Source organism: Etheostoma spectabile, unplaced genomic scaffold (assembly GCF_008692095.1).
Source record: "Etheostoma spectabile isolate EspeVRDwgs_2016 unplaced genomic scaffold, UIUC_Espe_1.0 scaffold272, whole genome shotgun sequence".
NCBI lineage: Eukaryota > Metazoa > Chordata > Actinopteri > Perciformes > Percidae > Etheostoma > Etheostoma spectabile.
The window spans coordinates 382164-391158 of NW_022605576.1; the positions used below are offsets into that span (position 1 = coordinate 382164).

At 40.3% G+C, this 8995-nt stretch overlaps 1 long non-coding RNA gene across 1 annotated transcript in view; it reads right to left on the reverse strand.

The window, feature by feature from the left end:
* The window catches only part of LOC116685864 (uncharacterized), a 17313-nt gene extending 12059 nt beyond the window's left edge, over positions 1 to 5254 (reverse strand). Inside the window, exon 1 of the long non-coding RNA XR_004331069.1 lies at positions 5245 to 5254. This is a non-coding gene — a long non-coding RNA (uncharacterized LOC116685864). The remainder of the gene's footprint in view (positions 1 to 5244) is intronic.
* Positions 5255 to 8995: the final 3741 nt, after the last annotated feature.

Here is an 8995-nt window from a genome sequence, read left to right on the forward strand (position 1 = left end):
CGCTGTGGAGGAAGGTCTGGCAAAGCGAGACTCCAGGTTTGGACTAGAGATGGTCCGTTACCAATTTGTACGTCCATATTCCGATATCTGAACTTGTGTATCAGCTGATACCGTGTACTGATCCGATACCAGTGTGTCATGTGTTGTATTATGTCTAACAGCTGTATACTACTATCTCTGTATGATGATATGATGCCTAACAGCTGTATACTCTATCTCTGTATGCGTATGAGTCTAACAGCTGTATACTACTATCTCTGTATGATGTATGATGTCTAACAGCTGTATACTACTATCTCTGTAGATGATAAGTCTAACAGCTGTATACTACATCATCGATATTATGATATGTCTAACAGCTGAACTACTATCCTGTATGATGATGATGTCTAACAGCTGTATACTACTATCTTGATGAATATGATGTATAACAGCTGTATACTACTATCTAGGTATGATGTATGTCTAACAGCTGTAAACTACTATCTGTATGATGATATGATGTTAACAGCTGTATACTATCTTGTATGATGATATGATGTCTAAAGCTGTATACTACTATCTTGTATGAGATATGATGTTTAACAGCTGGTATACTAATCTCTGTATGATATGATGTCTAACAGCTGTATACTACTATCCTGTATGATGATGATGTCTAACAGCTGTATACTACATCTCTGTATGATGATATGATGTTCTAACAGCTGTATACTTACTATCTCTGTATGAGATATGATGTCTCAACAGCTGTATACTACTATCTCTTGATGATATGATGTCTAACAGTGTATTACTACTATCTCTGTATGATGATATGTCGTAACAGCTGTAACTACTATCTCTGTATGATGAATGAGTGTCAACAGCTGTATATACTATCTACTGTATGATGTATGCTGTCTACCGTGTATACTACTATCTCTGTATGATGATTATGTCTAACAGCTGTAACTATATCTCTGTATGATGATATGATGTCTAACAGCTGTATACTACTATCTCTGTATGAGATATGATGTCTAACGTGTATATACTATCTTGTATGATGATATGATGTTCTAACAGCTGTATACTACTATCTCTGTAGATGATATGATGTTAACAGCTGTATATACTATCTCTGTATGATGATATTGATGGTCTAACAGCTGTATACTACTATCTTGTTGTGATATGATATGTCTAACAGCTGTTGTACTAATTCTCTGTATGAGATATGTGTCTAACAGCTGTAGCTACTATTCTTAACTGTGATGATATGATGTCTAACAGCTGTGTATACATATCTCTGTATGATGAATGATGTCTAACAGCTTGTATACTTAGATCTCTGTATGATGATATGGATGTCTAACAGCTGTGTATACTAGCTCTGTCTGATTGATATGATGTTAACAGTGTATACTACTATCTCTGTATGATGATATGATGTCTAACAGCTGTGTACTACTATCTTTGTATGGATGTGATGTGATTTCTATCTTTGTTGTACATCCTGGCTTAGGTTAAACTCTTTGTGAAACATGAACAAACAAAACAAATGAATTATTAGAACTTTCTTTTATCATCCAGTTTGGCAGTGAGTTATGACAGAAAAAGTCCGGATCTCACCTACACCAATACCTACATTTTAGACAGTATCAGAGTTTTTTTTTCCAACACTGGTATCTGAATTAGACATGTAATTTATTATTAAGTTAATATAGTAACAGCATTTGACCAATACACTCGGAAACCTGCATGATTTACTGCCAGGACTTTTTTTTTAAATACAAAAATATATTCATAGTGGGGATGGGGAGGTTTTAAAGTGCACAGCTCATAACGTAGTTTTTAATGTAGACATTTATGATGGCCTCTCTATTGTTGGAGATGCTGGGGAATGCCCTACCAAGACAGAACAGCCCACCATCCTCCAGAGATCCTTTATAGTGCATGAGGACTATTTTCAGTGGTGGACTAATACGTGTGGTGCTCTAGTGGGTGTTTTTGGCAGCAGGACGGTGTGTGTGTGTGTGTGTGTGTGTGTGACTGAGTCAAAATGAACTGCAGTGTGTGTGAGTGTTTATGGTGATGAAAGAAAATGTCACCCAGTGCAACAGCGTGGCTCATGGACGAGTTTTAATCATTTTAATTCATAATTTTACAACAATGGAGCTCTGTTGCACAGACGAATACAATACATCAGCGTTTTGGAAACACACAATATGTGTTAGTATATTCATTCAGTGTTGATTTGAGTCTGCATATGGGATTTATTGATTTATTGCCAGACTTACTCTTGTTGCTGTTCCGTGTGAATCACGTCGAGACTGTTGTTTATCTTCTGTGAGGGTACACATCGCCTTATTGGTGGAGGGCAGGAAAGGACTTCTGGGTAAACATAGCACCCAGCTGTCACTTTGGAGTGGATGCACACCTTCAAAATCTCAGTCCCACATCATGCATCATTGGTTTTTAGTGATATGTCATTCTTAAATTGAGAGAATATATTGAACAGATACTTTCACTGTAAATAGACATATCTACCGTTTAGTTACAATGAAAAAGAAAATAATTGGGAGTTCCCAAAGGAACATAGAAATGCAAAAATTAAATCAAAATTTCCATTTGGTGTATTCTATTCACAGGGTGACGCTGTTCCGTAGCATTTTAAGCTGTGGTCATTTGGAGCTCATGTGGCTCAAACATATGGTTGTAGTTGGATGTCTGTTACTAATACATATCTGAATATTGCCATAGCAACCTATACCTATTGCTGACTTTATATCCAATTCCAATGGGAATGCTGACATAATTCTGGCATCTGGAATGTCCATAAGAACAACATCATGTGCATTACTAAACCAAGTTTCTTGTACCGTTTAATATTTGTCTAAGTGTAAAATCCTGTCAAATAGTACAAACATAATTTACCAGTAGTTAGAGTTCAGACTGCAGGCAACAATCTCCCACCATCTCAGACTTTCATTAAAGAACTGGAATTGAGTTTGTTGAACAGTATAAGTATCGGAAAAACCATCATTGGTTCTAACCCTAGCCCTAACCCTAACCTAGAGTCATGATGTACCACGGAGATGGTCTTACTGGTTTAAGCTCATCTCCCCCTGCTTTTTCTTAGTGTTTCCTCTGTTTTTGAAAACGTGAGCTAGCTGGCCAGCTAGCCCAGGCTAGTAGCGTTGGCAGGAGCCTGGTGAGTTCCTGATCTTGAGGATCCAACATCAACCACGTCAAGCACAACTAATAGACCATTCAGCAGACATTTTGTGGAGCTGACAGAGAAGCGACTGGAGAGGTCCGCACCTTCTGGAAGTATAAACCAGAATTATTCCTATTCTACTTGATTATGTCTAAATATCATACATCTACTGGAAAGATTTATGCTTGGGTCTTCATTGTAGTTCATCCTTTATCTTCAAGTAAATCAGAGGATTGTTCAAGACATTTACTCCTAGCGGGATCCCTCTGATTTCTAAAGCAAGCCTATTGGTTATCCAAGAGCTTAGCTCCAAAATAGGCCAACAAGAAAGGAAAAGGAACGTGGTTTGCTAGTAAAAGGGTGAATCTTCATGGAACTATTGGGCCAAAGAGCGCACGTCAAACCTTTCATTAGTGTCTTCATTTGGGTACTGGTGACAACAGTGGCACAACCTTTGCTAGCTGAACATTGGGCACTTAAGACGGGGGGATGGTGGGTGGCGGGGGGCCTTGGATGACTCCTGGCTGCTTCTGTTGGAAATAGCTCTTGCAATCTCATAATAATAGCCATCTTTGGTGCAATTAAATCATCCATTTTCTCCCCTTATGGCCTTCACCTCCTGTCACATACATGCCTCGGTTTTAATATCCACCATAGATTGGGGAGGGAAGGGAGAAAGGGAGGATTTTGAAAAGCTTGAGATGGAGTGCAGGGCGGCAGGAGGGGGATGAGCAGAGAGAGAGAGAGAGAGAGAGAAAGAGCGAGGTCAACAGAGACAGAGAGAGAGAGAGCAAAAGAGACAGAGATGACGAGACGGGCCTTTTGTGTGTGTGCAGATTAATTAGAATCCTTCTGGACTGCCATTAGAGCTCATTAAAAGGAGCCCCAGCCATACAGGCATCAAACAAAGAGCTGGGACTGAACCCCGGTCCAACCCCCATCACTGTCTGCTCTACTCACAAACTGACTATGTGCATCTGCATGTGTTTGGGCAGAGAGTATATATGTTTTTCATTTGCACACACACACACACACACACACACACACGCACACACGCACGCACACACACACACACACACACAGCCTTAGCATGCATCATGTATTTCTATTAATGTGTGTGCACATATATGTGTTATAAATGAGTTTGCTATACTGTATATATTTATAGTATATACACACATATGTGAGGGGGGGGGGGGGGGGGGGGGGGGGTATGGCACCTCTCCACAAATTACTACCTCATAACATATGCCTTTGTGTATGCATGTTTATATGCGTTGTGTGACTGCTAGGGTTGGTATGTAGATGAAGCATTATGTTAATGATATTTTCTCCTCTTTTTGGCTGAGTCTCCACAGGCCCTGTTAGCATAAATGATGCTCCCCCAGCTAGCCATCGGAGGCTCGCACATTACCACTAAAGGGATGAATTAGCCCTCCGAATCCCAGACCAGATCCTTGTTCATTTTCAATAAGGATTGGACTGGGGTTCCACATGCATAATGATGAGAGTGTTTATGAGTGCTTATTAGTGGGTGGCAACGAATGATAATGTACAGGAGTTATTAAAGCGAAGTGCAGAACAGGCCTACGGCTTTCACAATTAGGATAACGACCTGCAAAGCTTTGGTTTTAGAAAATCAATGGTTTTATAAGATCATTGCTTCACTGTGTGTATACAAGGGTCTGCGTCAATGCTGTTTCTTAAATCTGACTGTTTTTACACCAAGAAGGGTACAAAAAACCTCCCAGTACTCACTAGTTCCACCACAATTTAGCCAAGGGGGTAAAACACTTAAAACGTAATGGCTCACTAATAATAATGACAGTAATAAAACATATCCAACAGTGGTGGAAGCTGATCAAAATGTGTTTTAGAATAGATTTAAAGCGTCGTCGATTGGCTGGTACTTCAGACACAAACCACTTGAACAAGCTTGATAAGATGGATTTCTGTGTAAGATGGATTTCTTTGATCAGGACAATGCACATTAATCAGTATTTTTATAACTGCGCCAATGAGCCAGATGGCTAATTTTCAACTGTAGTCCAAGTTACCCAGCATGCATGTCTTTATGGCAACAGGAAACCGGAGCACCTGAAGGAAAGCCACGCAAACACGGAGAGAACATGCTAAACTGCACCCAGACCGGGGATTGAACTCTGCAGTGAGGCAGAAGTTACTTAGTTACTTACTGTTTGGATCATTTACACTTTCTACAATGGAAGGATTCTTCTTTTCTTGGAATACTACATTTACCTGATGATACTTACACGTTTTCCAATGCAGGACTTGTAACCGAGAGTATTTACAGTGTGGTACAAGCACTTTTACTTGAGTAAGGGCTCTGACTACATTTATGGAGAAGAGCCACCAGCCAACTTTCACCAGCAGGTAAGGTTGTTTTCAGACTACCTGGCAGTCTCTTAGTTCCAAACCAGGAGAGCAGCTTCAGCCCCCTGAAACCACATGTAGAGGCTCCTGCATGGCTGACAAACACACTGCAGTCTATCTGAATAATTGAACATGTTTCTGCTACTTTTTAAGGTGACACTTTGTCACTTTACTTAAAATTTTGTAATTCACTTGAGTGTCTGCAGTCATAGATTGAGTATATTAGTGCATTAGCACGGCCATATTTATAACCTTGTGTGTACAGGATAATAATGTCATATTTCTTGATATCACACACAGAGCAATGCTATACAAGCATTTGTGTTGTCTAAACCAGAAATAAACATAATGAACTGATAAAAGGACAATCTTTCAAGGGAAATTAAATGCATGGTTAGCATCAGAGCTAGCAGAAATGTTTTCACACAAAACGAGATTTGATCTGATCAGTGTTAAACACTTTATTTAGTCTTGATTCAGGTGTTTGCAGTGATCATTTGCATTATCAATCTAGTTCTTCAAGTAACTTGTAGCACTCCAACTTTAATTAAAGAAAATGTCAGGACACTTTGCAAGTAGAGTAAGCCATAAGCACACTCCAGCAGGACCACGGCAGCAGCTGCAACCACAATCCAGGTGTCACCGCAATCCGAGGCGGGAAAACAAGGACTCCGGGGAAGAAGGTCCCTGGAGCTAAGTAGCAATCATTACTGGGACATGAATGCACACAGGTGGAAAGAGAGAGGACTCAGTGTGTCATAGGAAGTCCCCCAGCAGTCTAACCCTATAGCAGCATGCTAAGAGCTGGTCCCAAGCAGCCTACAAAGGGTTGGTAGATGGATCCGACAACCTACACAGTTGTTCATCTTTTCCTCTGATGATTCAAGCAGCAGAGTTTAATGAATATCCAAGACATGGAAGTGCTCCAACTGCCTGTCACGTAACATTGGTTATGCTGAAACCAAATCAGACATTTACATCTGAAACCCAGGAAATCTGATTGCTTTTCCAAATGAACACACACACTCCTTTGAATTTGTATTTTTTGGTGATCAAAACATTATAATGTCAAGACAAAAAGCTGCGGCATGGGCACACTCACTGATGTGATAAAAGCTGTTTAATTTCAATTCAAGTGGATATTGTTTTACGTGATGGCATTTATTGTTATGGTGAGAATCACAAGAAAAAGCTCAAGTATTCAATCGCATAAGTGAGACTGCAAACATAAAAAAAACACATCTAAAAATACAAATATGATTCCAGATGTTTGAAGGATTAAAAACAGCCCATAGCTGGCCAATAGTGTCCAACACAAGAAAGGAATACATTATGTTAAAAAAAGTGTTTATCACAAGGTGAACTGGTCTAATGGCTTCTGGAATCAAACCAAACTTCCTTCTCGGTGTTTTACAGACACGTAGTCACGGAGGACGTGTGGGGGTGTGATCATCTCTGACGACTTGTTCAGTATTAGGCAAGGGAGGTTCGAGTTTCGCCAATAATTTTTGTGCTGACATTGAGAGCACCTTGCATTTTGGTGGACTTTCAGAAGAAGGTCCCTGGCCATGCTGGGGCTAGGAAAACAATTAGCCACAAAGCCCGAGATAAATGAAATAGAAAGGAAATAGAAACTTGATGACCCTGAAATACTGGCCCTCTGGAGGAACCAAACACACAGACAGAGCCCAAGGGAGAGAGAGAGAGCTGCTGGAAATGCTCTATAAGCTGCAGACACACACACACACACACACACACACACACACACACACACACACACACACACACTCGCTCACAGGTCCAGGATCATCATTGTTGATGGATTAAAAGTCCAGTTGGAATGAGCTTGGCCAAGAGAGTAATAAGAGGTCCACTGGCTCCACTGTCACTGTCTGTGTGTGTGTGTGTGTGTGTGTGTGTGTGTGTGTGTGTGTGTGTGTGTGTGTGTGTGTGTGTGTGTGTGTGTGTGTGTGTGTGCGTGTGTGAGCGTGTGTGTGTGTGTCTCTCTGTCTGTGTGTGTGTGTGTGTGTGAGCGTGTGTGAGCGAGTGTGCTCTGCTGGCACAGCCCTGTGCAGTGCACTCAGCAAGATGTTAAAGATAATCAGAGGCAATGGCCCTGCATAAACCCCCGCTAGCTGGCAAGCATGCTACAAGATGCTGCCTGGTGAGGTAAGCTGGCACACGCTCTCTTTCTTCCACACAAAACAACATTTATTTCATTTATTTTCAAAAAAAGTCTATTTTCTCACAAACCAAGTTTCCAATAGCCATAAATATATGGATAGAAATTATCAACTGTACATTTTCTTATTAGACAGTGTTTTGCTGTGGTGTCCATTTTAAATGAATGTGTGTACTAAATGTCTCGACAATTCATCTAACAGTTGTTGGAATATTTCAAAACAAAGCACACATGTTACCTCCATAGTGATGCTAGTTGAACACCACCTCTGGGGACCATGGATTTCTGGACCACACTTTGTGCCAATGGATCCATTTGTTGAGATAATTTACAGGATAAAACCTGGACCTGAAGGTGGCACTAGTGAAACTATCAGCCACAGTCATTAGAATTCATCCTCTTGAATGTATTTAGCAAATGTGAATGGATCAACAAAATGATTACATTGCATCATGATGGGAAGTTGAATGTGTGTATGAAATTGCATGGCACCTCATCCAAAAGTCGTTATGCCATTTTACGTAAACACAAATAACCTTACGGGATACCTGAAACGAGCAATGTAGCCTGCTGGTGATATAAGCATGCATTACTTTTTCAGTGTGTGCTGCGGTGAGAAATGATCCAAACTTTGTCATATTTCCAAGAGAAAGTCATTTTGCATACAAGTCTGGATGCGTGTGCAGCCGAAGGTCATGGAGCAGACAAACCGCCAATGCTGCCCTCACACTGGATGACGTCTGAAGCAAATTACAAATCTTGAGTTCAAATCCTTCCTACATGCTTGCCTCCAACACCTGGAAGGTGTAAGATAAAGTCGGAGCTTTCCTGATACAGAGAGCCGTATTAAACTTTCAAAACCTATGCTCATTACGCAGAAGGTGTGTTATGATCACTAGCAATGCCGTCATTACAACAGCCAGGTGGGACTGGTGTCAGGGGGCTGGCATCAGCACAGAGTAATGGCATGTGAATGAGGGCAAAAGTTTCTGGATTTTATTTTAAAGAAATGAGAAGATTTTATTTTAAAGAAATGTAGATATATAACTGTAAGTTCTGATGTTTATTTCTTCAGTTAGAATCATTATACATATTAAAGGGTTCTAGACGGATTGGCTTAGCTTTCATTGCTCTGTGTGTGATATCAATACATATCTGTGAGATTCTGTTGTATTTAATTATTTGTCTTCAAGGTCCTAAAACCTTTTTTACAGCCA